Raw genomic sequence first — 14,234 nt, forward strand, 5'->3', positions numbered from 1 at the left:
AAAAAGTCCTTCAAAAAAAAACTAAAAAGAAGACCGAAAGCGGGGATTTCGCTGATATTTTGAACGCCATTCAAGAATTGTCCACTAAACAAGATGCCACTTTCCAAAAACTTATTTCCATCGAGAATTCGACCGATGCTACAACGAAAGCCGTTGACAACCTGTCTTTGGTAGTGCAGAAGCTTGTCTCTGATCTCCGAAAAGATGTGCAGAATTGCAAGAGACATTACAGAGCTCCAATCTTCAGACAAGGATGTCCGATCACGGATTGAGCAGCTTGAGCGGTGCAGTCGGCGTTGGTGTTTAAAGGTGCATGGGGTTCCTGAAACCAAGAATGAGAATCTGCACTCGATTGTTTTGAATATTCTTGAACATATGGCACCTGACATCCGTGGCAAGCTCAGCGACGGACTTGACGTGATGCACCGTGTCGGGAAACGGAACCAGGATGGCGGTCATCGATGGCGATCTCTGCGCGATCACTCCGAGACATCTTTTGGAAGGCGGCGAAGGACAACGCATACTTGAAAGAATCTCGCCTCCGTATTTCAGAGGCATTGATCCCTGCGGATGCTGCTGCGCCTGCAAAGTTATGGCCAATTGTTAAAAAGGCAAGAGAGGAGGGTAAGAAGGCATCCTTCTCCGGGCATCCTTTTGCTTTCATTGATGGTCAGAAAATCGAGGCCTTATAAACTTTGGACTGAAAGTTTAGTGATGATAACCGTTCCGAGAATTTAAGTGAAGTGACATACTGCCAAGTATGGTGACCCATACTCAGAATTTGTGCTCTGCATTTAACCCATCCAACGTGCACACACACAGCAGTGAACACACACACACTGTGAACACACACCCGGAGCAGTGGGCAGCCATTTATGCTGTGGCACCCGGGGAGCAGTTGGGGGTTCGGTGCCTTGCTCAAGGGCACCTCAGTCGTGGTATTGAGGGTGGAGAGAGCGCTGGACATTCACTCCCCCCACCTACAATCCCTGCCGGCCCGAGACTCAAACCCGCAACCTTTGGATTACGAGTCCAACTCTCTAACCATTAGGCCACAACTTCCCCACAACTTCCTTCCCCTTAAGGAAACTGTTTGCTAAAATCCCTCGATTTCGTGAATGCACTTTAGTGTTCTTGGTGTCTTGTAGAAGACATTACTGATTGATCACCTTCTACCCTGTTTAAGGAAGTTCAAGTCAACTTCTTAGCCAAAGGACTTTTTCGTTTACCAGCCGTTCAGCTGCGTTTTGTTGCACTGCATTTAGCGTTATTGTCTTGAGTTTTCTTCTTTTAGTTTAGCCTCTATTAATGTTAGAGGTTTAAGAGATCAGACGAAAAGGAAAGCCTTATTTCTGTATGGTAAACGTAGTAATGCAGAATTTATTTTTGTTCAAGAATTTTTGTCCAATGTCCAATTTTTGGAAAATGCAGTGGGGAAATTACATTTTTCATAGAAATTATTTTTATCTGATGAGGGTAGATGAATGTTCAAAGAATTGGGAGCAAAGCTTATTAGTATACAAAGTCGCTTTATTAATGCTGATTTGATTATAGCTGGAGATTTTAATGAAACTCCAGATGACGTACAAGATAGATTTCCTTCAAGAACTACTTCTAATGTGTATGATAACATTATTTTATGGTTGTGTGAAAATCTTTCAGCTGTAGATGCTTGGCGTTTCTTTAACAGTGGTTGTAGTGGCTTTACTTGGTCCAACAAATCTGGATCCCTTAAGGCTAGAATTGATCTTTTTCTTATTTCTCATCTGTTTTGAAAGATGTCATTTCTGTTAATCATCAGTTTGCTCCATTTACTGATCATATGTTAATTTGTTTGGACCTTAAACAATATAGAAAGCCAAGTAGTTTAAAGAGGTTACTGGAAATTTAACAATTGTCTTTTGGAAGATGCTCTTTTCAATGATTGTTACTTATCTAGCTAAAAATACGTTTAGTAAAATTGAAGGTGACCCTTGCTCTAGTTGGGAGTTCTTCAAATTTAAAGTTAGAGACTTTGCTGTTAACAGAAGTAAACAAATTAAAAGTGAAAAAAATAATGAAGAATTTGAACTTATTCATAGGATAGGTGTGTTAATGCAGAAGAATAATCCCAGTAAAGAAGATGAGGTAGAATATAGTGTCTGTCAAACGAAAATTGAAAATATGTACACAGAGATTGTTAAAGGGGCCTTCATACGTTCTAGAGCAAAATGGATTGAGAAGGGTGAAAGAAACACAAATTATTTTTTTGCTCTAGAGAGAAGAAATCATAAAATAACATCTCTCTCTGCTCTAAAGATTAATGGTGATTTATGTACAGATCCAGGAATGATCTCAACTTTTGTATACAAATTTTACAAAGAATTGTATACTTCTCAGTTTTCTCAAGAAAAATGTGATTCTCTTCTTTTGAGCGTTTGTGATAAAGTTTCAGGTATTAATGAGGATTTTAAATTACTATGTGACTCTGACCTCTCTATTACTGAAATGGAATAAGCACTGAAATCTATGAAAAAAGGAAAATCTCCAGGTACTGATGGCCTGTCTGCTGAATTTTATTTACATTTTTGGGACCTTTTAAAGCAGCCTTTATATTAATGCATTTATAAAGGAGAGATGACGCCCACAATGATGCAAGGACTAATTTCTTTGATCCCCAAATCAGATAAAGATCCACTTTTAATTGAAAACTGGAGACCAATATCATTGTTAAATGTTGATTATAAATTACTTGCCTTAATATTTGCAACTCGTTTAAAATCTGGTCTTAATAGTATAATTGGTGAAACACAAAATGGGTTTATGAAGAATAGACATATTAGTTCCCATATAAGACTTGTACTTGATCTCATTGACTATTCAGAGAATATTGATTCAGACTCTATTATAATGTTTTTGGATTTTTATAAAGCATTTGATTCATTAGAGCACCAATTTTTGTTTAAATCTCTCAATATTTTCGGTTTCGTAAATAAATGTATTAACATGGTGAAAATGCTTTATAATGATATTAACTCTTCAGTTTTGGTTAGCTTGCAAACTACTAAACGTTTTAATTGTGACAGAGGAGTGTGTCAAGGTTGCCCCATTTCCCCGTTTCTTTTTCTTTTGGCTGTTGAATTGTTATCACTTAATATTTTCCAAAATCCCACTTTGAAAGGCATTTCTGTATTTGGTAAAGAATTTAAAATATCTCAACTTGCTGACGATACTACCTTATTTCTTAACGATCCAAATCAAATTCCTTTAAGTATTTATATTATCCAATCTTTCTCTGAAGCCTCAGGCTTATATTTAAATTGATCAAAATGTGAACTATTCTGTCTCTATGATACCCAACAAGCATCAATACATTATATACCTGTTAAAGACTGTGTCAAGTACCTGGGGATTTTTCTTACTAAAGATAAATGGGCTCGTCAACATCTAAATTTTTCTCCTAAACTAAAGAAAACTAGAATAATCTTTCTTTCTTGGCTTCAACGAGATCTATCCATCTATGGCAGAGTTCTTATATCTAAAGCAGAGGGATTGTCCCGTTGTGTATACCCTGCTTTATCTTTATTTGTTAGTGACAAAATTGCCGATGATATAAATAAAATGTTACTGAATTTTATTTGGAAGAATAGATGCCATAAAATTAGGAAATCTGTTTTGTCTAATAGGCGTTCTGAGGGTGGCTTGGAAGTTTTGGATTTCAAAGAATTAGTTCATTTCGAATGAGTTGGTTAAAAAAATGTCTCTGTAGTAATAATTCAATTTGGTACTATATCCCCAATACTATATTTCATAGATTAGGTGGTCTAGATTTTCTTTTAAAATGCAATTTCACCCCTTCTAAATTGTCAATTTCTCTCTCTAATTTTCACCAACAAGCTTTACTTGCTTGGAAATTGTGTTATGTGCACAACTTTTCTCCCCACAAAGAAATTCTTTGGAATAATCCGTGGAAAGTCTCTTTTTATTGACAAGTGGTATGACAGAGGTATTGTCTTGGTTTTGGATTTATATAAAGATGATGGCGCTATACTTGAGTATGAAGAATTTATGACTTTGTATAGTTTTCCTCTGCCAGCTAGATCTTTCAGTTCTGTCATCAAAAGTTTGTCTCCATGTTTTGTGCATTATAGAGGAAAATGATTATGCCCAAACTTTTATTGGATGGAGTTTGTTTTCTTGATAAAAAATGTAACAGTAGATATATACTTACTTTACTTACTTTTGTCATTTAGCAGACGCTTTTGTCCAAAGCGACTTACAAATAAGAAAAAGTAACTAAAACTAAAAGTTACAACTCTATATAAAGCGAATGTTACATTATTCAGTATATACATCCCCTAGATATTTTTCTGGACCAATTTTTTTGACAACATTAACTGGAAGAGGGCATGGTTACTTCCTGAAAAATTCTGCATCTCTAATAAAATCAGAGAGGTACATTTTAAGATTTTGCATAATGTTTATCCAACAAACTCCCAAATTGCTTCTTTTTTTGATCTGTCTAATTTATGTGTATTCTGCAAAGTTGAGGAAGAAACTTTACTCCATTTATTTTATTATTGCAATCATGTTAAATCTCTTTGGGAGAAGTTAAGTCACTATTTATCATCTTTTATAAAATATGACTTAAAATTTTCATTGAAAGACATATTTTTTATTTTTCTGGTAGTGACCATGCTATCGATCTTGTTGTTAATTTTTGTGTTTTGCATTGTAAAGTTTTTATTCATAAAACCAAATTTCTCAATACGTTACCTTTGATGTCTTTCTTGCAGAGATTTTGCTTATTGTCAAATCTCTTAAACACATTGATAACAATAAGAATTTACTAGTTTATTACAAGTTAAACAAGTTTATTAAGGCTTATGACTATATTTTTCTATCTGATTGATTGTTTTTTTTTTCTTGTTTTTTTTTCTCATTTCTTATTGTATGTTAATGCAGTGCTGTTTTGTGTGGTTTTCTTTTTGACTTGCAATAAAAATAAAAAAAATGACGCAAAACATAAACCTTATTTTCCTGTTAGCTAAATATCAAATTCATAAATGTAAATTTTCTAAATGCAAACCTCTTTTTTTTTTAAGATTCAAACTTGAAAATGTATTTTGAATCTATTGAGTTCTCTGTGCTAAAGGACTTGGCACTTCCTCTGGACTGAAAGACTGAATGACCCTGGACTCTTGTCGTATTGTTATGATTTGACTATGATGAATTGTTATTGTTTTTTCAAGCATCCAATAATAATAAATAAAAAAAACATGACGCAAAACTGCGTCATCGCGTAGAATACACAATGAAATTACTCAAATTTCAGCAAAGAATATAATTTGAAATAATATGTTCATTTTGATTTGTTCCTAAACATAATATAAACATTTAATATTATTTGTAAAAGTATAAACATTTTTATTACATTGAATTATTAAAAAGTTACACGTTTTTGAACAATTACATTTGACGTATTTTCTAAATGGTAACTATAAAACTACACATTATTAACAATTATAGTTAAGCAGTGTGTTGGTATACGTTTAATGCTACACTCTAAGGCACATAATATCTGTTAATATGAAGGAATTTTCTGTAGGCTATTCATTTTTTGGCCAGCATTTTGCCACAAGTGAAATATATTAAGTTTCTACATTATATAAATATATTGTAGAAACTTAATTTCCTTTAAAGCTGCTTTACAACGATTTGTATCGTAAAAAACGCTATACAAATAAACTTGAACTGAAATGTACCTATATTTTAAATTACACATTGCATTTTGATAGATAGATGAGATAGATAAGTTTTTTGAGATAATTAGATCAACAGTTTATCTAACTGATTAACGATTATAACTTAAGGTGTATCATAAACGAACGATTAGCTATTATTGAACAAGTGCACTTAGCAGCTTGATTCATGTGATGATGTGCTGTTTGGCTGGCAAGCAGTTCGATATTATTTTTGTGTGGTTAAGAGAAAATGCTTGCCTTTTTATCATTTGAGTCACTTTTCAAAAGTTGTTCAAAAGGCGTTGCGGCCTGAAATGTCAAGTTTGAGGGAAATATTGCTCTGTCTTCATCACGCGTGTTTCCTTCTCTCTTGTCCACCAGAGGGGGGGATTTCTCTTTGTAAAAATGTTATATAAAATAATTAATGAAAGTTGCAGCCTATCAATGTATGAATGCTGAAGACAATTCACTCCATATATGTTTTTTTCATTGTGATTGTGTATCATCATTACACTTTCTAAATACATTTCTAAAAAATACAGTTTCTGTGCAAATAATAGCTAGAATTTGTCTTTGGAATAAAAATAAAGAGGAAAAAAATGATTGTGTATGATCATAAAAAAAAAATATATATATATATATATATGCCTGACTTCATTCTTCACCTTGATCAACACAATATAATGATTTTAGACAAAAGCCAAGCATCCACCCAGTGTTTCCATGGAATCTTCTGTCACTTCCAAGCGAGTCTTGACTTGTTCAGTTTTTGTCTGAAATGCCTTGGTGACAACCCAGTTATTATAATATTCCTTTATAGTACCAGCCAATCACTGCTCTCTCAGTGAACATATTGCAAAACAATCTGAACTGAAGGAAAAGGTTTGGCTCTCAACTTAAAAGTCAAGGTTAACACCTACACTGCATAATTGAAGGAAAAAAAGATGTATTTCTTATAGAAATTGAAGGCCACGTGATAGTTGTCATTCTATTTCACCCTTTTGTTTTATATTTTTTGTTTGTTTTAATTTTTGTTAGCTGAAAAGCTTTTATTTCGCATTTAAACATGTTTGTGTTGTTGCTTGTCATGAGTCAGGATTAGTAAGGATTGTACTTGTAAGCAGCTGCTAGGATGAGTCACCTTTATTCCATGACAGTCTTTCTGTTTAGCTGGTTTTAAAGACAGTAACAGAATTAACACACCTGTTCTGCTGTTGGTTGACAATCATGTTTTGTGGCAATGTTCTTGATCTTAATCTTGAAAATGACATATCTGTAGACGTGTAGCAATGTTATGTGAAAAGACTCTATATTTATAACAAGAAGAATAATGTTGTGTAAGTAAACTGTGATGATAGTTAAGTTGACTCAGTATGAGACATACTTCCATAAGGAGTATACTTATATGGAAATGTTCATTCTAAGAAAACCTGTACCTGTGCATTTTGTCTGTGTTTGTCAATTCATACATAAAATTAATAAAAATAAAAAGGTAACAGTATATGTATAAAATATAAAGCACAGTTCAAATACAGTGAAGTAATTATGCACTGGAAAAATAATTTCATAATTTCATTTTCATGAAAATTGCACATTAAGGGTGTGTAATTTTTACACACCCTTAAGCAGACTTTCAAAGGTTTTCAAAAGCAGACGTTATCACAGTTAGAACCAGATATGTTGCATTTCCTTTGTGACCTTAAAATGAATGAAGTTCACTTCAAAAAACTTCTAAATGAAACATATGTATGAATTTTTAAGAGTATTAATAGTAATGCTTGTACATTCTGTCAAAACGATATTGAATCTCAGAAGTGGTTAATTACAAAGAATGTAATACCAACTTTTGAAAATGTAATGTTTGATGTTTTTATGCAAAACTATATATGCAGTAATATATATGGTTAAATTTATTAACACAGATGAAGATTTGTTAAGGTTGCTCCAAATTTCGTGGCATTTAAAAATGATTTATTTATTTTAAATGTCAATCCTTACAGCAAAAGATGAAAAAGAAAAATGCCTTTATACTCTCCAGATTACTTAAAATATTATTGAATCATCTTCCCCTTAAGTTTAATTTGTTTTAACATGCTTTATATTTATTTATGTTTTTTTCAGTGTAGTGTATGTTGCTGCGATTTATTGTAGCAGTGCTTAACAATAATAATGCTTGTTTGTTATTTGAAGAGCTTTATTAAAAAAAAAAAAAAAAAAAAAAAAAAAAAAAGTTGCGCATGCGCACTCGTTCACTTTCGAAAAAAGCGGAGGGAGGGTTGCGGTAGAAGAACATGATCAGACTGTCATCATCATTACAGCTACAAGCAACAAACGGAGGAGTTTGGGCAGAACTGTCTTTTTAGTGTCCTCCTTTACTTCCACAGGATTTTTTGGTTTCACAGAGACCTTGTTAACATAAATGCAACTTTATCGCGGATTGTTCGCTTGAGTTTTTAAACTTTTCTTGAATTGGTAAGTGTTGCACGAGCAACATCCTGCGTTCCTAAACTATGTTTTAGATGAAAGATTTGAGTTGTTATGGTACGTTCATTTAGTAAAATTACACTACTGAAGTTATCTGCCTTCTCTGATATTTTTCGGGAGGAATCTAAAGAATTTGGGCATAGTATTTACAAGCAAACTACAAAAGTTGAAAGTGTGCGTTAAATTGCCATATGTTTGTCGCCCGTAAGCGACAGTGTGGATGACAGCTCTGAGAACAACTACATGCGTTTTATTTTATTCTTTTAACTCATTTAACTCCCTTCTCAATTTAAACTTTTGATGGGATTATTGGAAATAAAAATTAAACATCGTTTACTGACTACATAAAGAACAAACATACACAAGAAGATCTATACTCAGTGTAGACTAAAAGTCTGATTCCATATTAGACAATTTAAACAAAGAAAAGTTGTGATGTATAATTAGGTATAGCCTATATTTCAAATTCTGCACAATTCTTAGATTATTCATCCGAAGGACGTTTTCTTGTTTAGTAGCTTAAGGAGACCTTTCTTTAGCAGAAAGTCTTCTGAGGTAGAAAGTCCTCTGATCCAAGGAAGGAAGAGTGGTCACTGTCTATCAGTCTATCACACATGATAACAGTTGTTTCACAAGTTTCTTCAAGGAAACTTGCAGTGCTCAGCAAGAAGACTTTCAGTTGTATAACACATGTAAAGTATACATTTCAGCCAGAGAATTGTGAAAGAGGCAGGTTAGGATTTGTAACTCAATATCTGAAGAATGTTCTCAGTTATTAGAACATCTTTACAAAAATAAAGTTTCTGCCAGTTTGCTTATCATGTCACTACAGGCTTTGTGAATTTCATGATGATTGTGTGTGGAAGATGCAAAAAATGCCTTCAACTATTGTTCAAGCTCTTTTCCCCAACTTCACTGCCAGGGACATGTAAGCTACACATTACTGGTAAGCTGTATCTAAAATGTAGTCAACTAGTCAGCATTTTTGGGCATCATTAGTTTTTTTTTTTTTTTTGAAGTTTGAAGAAAACAACGATAACTGATTGTAATTATTTGTGGAAGTTCAGACGTTTAACTTGTGCAGGAAATCAGGTTCTCATTGTAGTTTATTATGGTGAAGAACTGCCCACTTAGTGAAGGAGCATCTGACCGACATACAATATACGAGACCCGACCAGTGATTAATTCTTCCTCAAAACACTCGGCTTGATTCATTTTAGCCAGCATGTGCTACTTCTATGTGCAACAAGTGCTCAACTACAGTTAGGCTGTGAGCTGAATTGACTCTTGAGTATGTTCAAAGCTTCTTTTACATAAATATTTTGGAATATGTCTGGAAAAATGGTGTTGTTCTGTTGAAAAATAGTTTTGGCATTGCAGAATTTTGTTTATCTACATGACTGGAGCTTTTCCTTAATCTGTGCTCTTATACTTGAAGCCCTGCTCTTTTATCACTACAGCAACACCCCACATTAGCTCTGTTCACACAGACACGTTTTGGCACTCTGGCTTTGCATTCACGGAGAAGCAGCTTTCAGGAATTTCAGGAACTCCAGTGTGAATGTAGCTTATGATGCTCCCAAATGCTGTCTAGATATAGCCATCTCATTAGGTTTGAGATATAGCCACTGATTCATGGCACTAACAGGTTGGGGAAGTCTTTGTTAATGGGTCCCATGTGAGAGTGTGTTAAACCTGTGATAGAATTGTGGACACACCCGGTTCCTTTTCCAGTCCTGCCTCTGGCCGGCTAGGGTGCCAGACGGCTTCTTTCATTTCCTGATCCTAGACAGATAAGGAAGGGCCACTCTGTTTAAAAAATGCACTTGTCTCCAGTTTGTAGTCAATTCCTTGCTTAAGGTTTTTTATTATTGCTGTTTGAATGTTTCCACCTCCTAGAAGACTTCCAATTTGGGTGATAACTAATCGCTAGAATGGGTGAGTAGTCCAAAAGATGCAGCAGTGGGTTCTTGTTAGTACCACAGTTTTTTATCACCAGGGAAACTTGATGTCACTAAACAAACTCAGTTCATTGACTAATATTTGCCTTAGCCTGATATTGGAGGTTTGTTATTTGACTGTTAAATCTGCTGCTCTTTGAAATACACTATCAGTCAAAGGTTTAGACATGTTCATTCATTATTATCACTATTTGTCTCCATTTTACAATAAGAGTATGCTACGCAATGACAGAAACGCATGTATGGTATTTATGTAGTGAGCAAAACTGTAATTTTTATTAATGTACTCAATAAGTTCTCATGTATGCTGGGCGCATTTTGGGCAACTAATTTTATAAGTAGACTCTGGCACATTGTTTACACTAACTATAGCTAATTTAAAGTATTTAAGTCTAAACAGTCACATCACAAACAAATTCAACCAAGGATGTCTAAAACTTTGACTGGTGGTGTTGTATTGGCTGTGCCAGGTTTTAAGAGTTATGAGACCATTGAAACACAATCAGCAGAAGTACTAACAATAGGATGGTGTTTAGTCTTTCTTAACCCTTCCATTCCTGTGGATTCGTTGTTAAAAATGGCTCTGTAATGCTCCACTTGAACCATAGCAAGTTGTTTGGACAGCATGGAACAGATGTTTCTCAGTTCAGGAATTTCACAGTACTTTAGCATCCCATGCATTCTTTCTTCTTTTAAACTAAAGAAAATAATCAGTTTAAAATAAATTTCAGGATGACAATATTTGGTTTTAGGTTGGAGGCTAAACCAGAGAAGAGAATGTTTTATTGATTTTGCTTTTTAGGTGATTTATTTTTTTATTTTTTAGACCTACTACAGAGCAGACTTACATGGTGACCTTTTCACAGATGGAAGCAACAAGCAGTTATTAAAACAGGTTGTGTGCCTGTTCCAAGCTATGATTCATCCTGTCAATGTTATTGACCTTAGAAGTGCACAGAAGAACATAAACCCATGATTTACAGATGTACAGTGTAAAATCTTAAAACTTGTATCGCCTTTATTATTATTTTAATTTGTATTCACATTTAATGAATAAAATAGACATGTTAGATGAGGGAGACATACAAAATATCTAGTAGCCTCCAGGCGAGGCTTGGGAGGGACTAGTAGCGCATCAGCTTTCTTGGAAGCACTCATCATGCTGTCTAGAGATGTCTATGATATCTGTGCTTATTTTTAGTTTTCTGTGTCTATTGCTTCCTCTGGTAGTTACCGACCTTCAGTGACTGGACAGAGCTTCTTGGAAGCTTTTCAAACTGTGATATGTTGTACATGTCTACATTATATCACACAATAGGGAATGGTATGTGTTTATCATGTAGCCGAGAAAGTGGGGTAATATACTTTTTTTATTTTCATAAAATTTTCCCTGAGACCTCGCATTTTGTCACAGTGTCTTATAGAACAGTCAGTTTAGGTTTTCTTCACCATTTCCACCCTCTCTCTTATTTGTAGTATTAGAATTTTTTTTTTGGCCGCTGCCCCTTTAAAGGTCCCATATTGTCAAAACTGAAATTTCCTGGCTTTTTTCATGATAACAGAGGTCTAGGGGCTATGTAACTACCATATAAGTTTCAAAACAGTCAATCCACAGTAAAGCGCGCACAGCCTGCATAAAGTAGCTGTGCCTTTTCACAAGCCCTTGTGACTTCCGTAAAAATGTGACGTCCGAACTACTCAGACACCGCCTTCAGTCACCATCCCGAGCATATTATATATAAATCGTCAGTTTGCTGTTTTACACATATGCACACACATTATTTCATACACGACATAGTAATGCGACATAGATGCAAGAAATCTTCAGACGTGCCCATAACAACAAAAGACAATACTTTATTGAACCTTTTCTGATAAGAAGTGTGCGCTGCAAACGCGAGCATTTTTGACGATTTATCATGTTTAACCACAGCTGTCGTCGTTTTTTTGTCTGGCAGTGGCAGCAGGTATGCGATCCAATTTCTAATTTGAGGCTGTATTGTGTCGATTCTGGCACTCAACATCACAACAAGAAAATATTTTAAGCTCCTTATGTAGCCGAATCTGCGCTGGTTTGAATGGGCTGCTTCCAGCTTAGCGCGGTGACGTAATTATGAGGACAGCACTACATGACCCTAGTTACCTGTGGTTGGCCTAGCCATGCGTCATTCAGAAAACAACAGGCCAATCAGAGGATAGGCTCATGAATATTAATTAGACAGGCCAAAATCGACCTGTTCTTAGCAGAGCTCCTGAGAGAAGAGCTGTAAAAATATATTTAGGTGGTTTTTGGTACTTATACCGCAAATATATATTCTTAAGGACATCAGAACCTAAAATAAAACTCTAGAAAGGTGTACAATATGGGACCTTTAAGAGTTATATGTAAAAAGTCTCTTTGCATATGGAGGTAGAGGTACAGCGCTTATAAGCTTAAGGTGCAGTGTTTCTCAAACCTCATCCTAGAGGTCTCCCAACACACATTTTGGATATTTATTTGGCACACTAGGTCTTCAGATCTTGCTTCACATCCAAAAAACAGTACATGCCAAATAAGTAGGATATCCAAATTTGATGTTTCATGAGGCAAACAATAACCAGATTACACACTGTTTTAACTGAGATTCTGACATGTGGAACTAGTGGGCATTTTTTTATTCCATTAGGCCACAAAATCAGGCAGTTGTCAGAATAAAAAAAAAAGATTGAAAAATTGAGTTATTTTCCCAGTTGTTGTTACATTTACATTTAGTCATTTGGCAGACGCTTTTATCCAAAGCGACTTACAATTGGGGAATACAAAAAGCGATTCATCTTGAAGAGGCAATCAGACAGAGGAAGTGCTCGTATCACCAAGTCTCAGTCATTGTTCAAATAAGTACAAGCTAGTAAGGGAGGGAGAGAAAGATAGAGGGAAAAAGTGAGAGTTTTTTTTAGTTTAGGATGAAGTCAAGTACTGCCGAAAGAGATGAGTTTTCAGTTGTTGCTTGAAGATTGACAGGGATCCAGCATTACGGATAGGGGTGGGAAGATTATTCCACCAGCCAGGAGTGGTGAACGAGAATGTTCTGGAGAGTGATTTTGAGCCTCTCTGTGATGGTACCACAAGGCGTCGCTCACTAGCAGATCTCAGACTTCTGGAGGAGATGTAGGTTCGTAATAGTGAGTGGAAGTAGGAGGGTGCTGAGCCTGTGGTAGTTCTGTATGCAAGCATCAGTGTCTTGAACTTGATGCGAGCTGCCACTGGTAGCCAGTGCAATGAGATGAAGAGAGGTGTAACATGCGCTCTTTTGGGCTCGTTGAAGATCAGTCGTGCTGCTACATTCTGAATCATTTGTAGAGGTTTGATTGTGTTTGATGGCAGACCAGCCAGAAGAGCATTGCAGTAGGTCAGTCTAGAAACGACAAGGGCCTGGACAAGAAGTTGTGCAGCATGCTTTGTCAGAAAGGGCCTGATCTTTCTGATGTTGTGTAGTGCAAACCTGCAGGATCGAGCAGTCTTTGCAATGTGCTCTTTGAAGGTCAGCTGGTCATCAAAGATTACACCAAGATTTCTGACCGAAGTTGATGGGGTAATCATTGATGAGCCTAACTGAATCGTGAAGTCATGCTGTAGTGGCAGGGAAGACAATAAGTTCCGTCTTCGCCAAGTTGAGCTGTAGGTGATGTTCTTTCATCCATGCCGAGATGTCCGCCAGGCAGCCTGAGATCCGTGCAACTACCTTTGGGTCATCTGGTTGAAAAGAGAGATAGAGCTGTGTGTCATCTGCGTAGCAGTGATAGGAGAAGCCACGTGCATGTATGATGGGGCCCAGCGATGTAGTGTATGTGTAGAAGAGGAGGGGTCCAAGAACCGATCCCTGAGGAACTCCAGTGACCAGTTGATGTGGTTTGGATACCTCCCCTCCCCAGGCCACCCTGAAAGATCTACCGGTGAGATAGGATTCAAACCAGCGAAGTGGAATCCCAGTGATGCCCAGTGATGAGAGGGTAGACAGGAGAATCTGATGATTGACGGTGTCAAAAGCAGCAGAAAGATCCAGCAGAATGAGGACTGATGATTTGG

The 14,234-nt window shown here is 35.8% G+C and overlaps 1 protein-coding gene across 1 annotated transcript in view; it reads left to right on the forward strand.

Moving 5' to 3' along the window:
* The first annotated feature begins 7,994 nt into the window (after positions 1–7,994).
* The window catches only part of LOC306844122 (pleckstrin homology domain-containing family G member 3-like), a 65,143-nt gene continuing 58,903 nt past the window's right edge, over positions 7,995–14,234 (forward strand). Inside the window, exon 1 of the mRNA XM_079376043.1 lies at positions 7,995–8,195. The gene's annotated coding sequence lies outside the window, so the exon portion shown is untranslated. The remainder of the gene's footprint in view (positions 8,196–14,234) is intronic.

The sequence above is a fragment of the Barbus barbus genome (genome assembly GCF_936440315.1).
Source record: "Barbus barbus genome assembly, chromosome: 24".
NCBI lineage: Eukaryota > Metazoa > Chordata > Actinopteri > Cypriniformes > Cyprinidae > Barbus > Barbus barbus.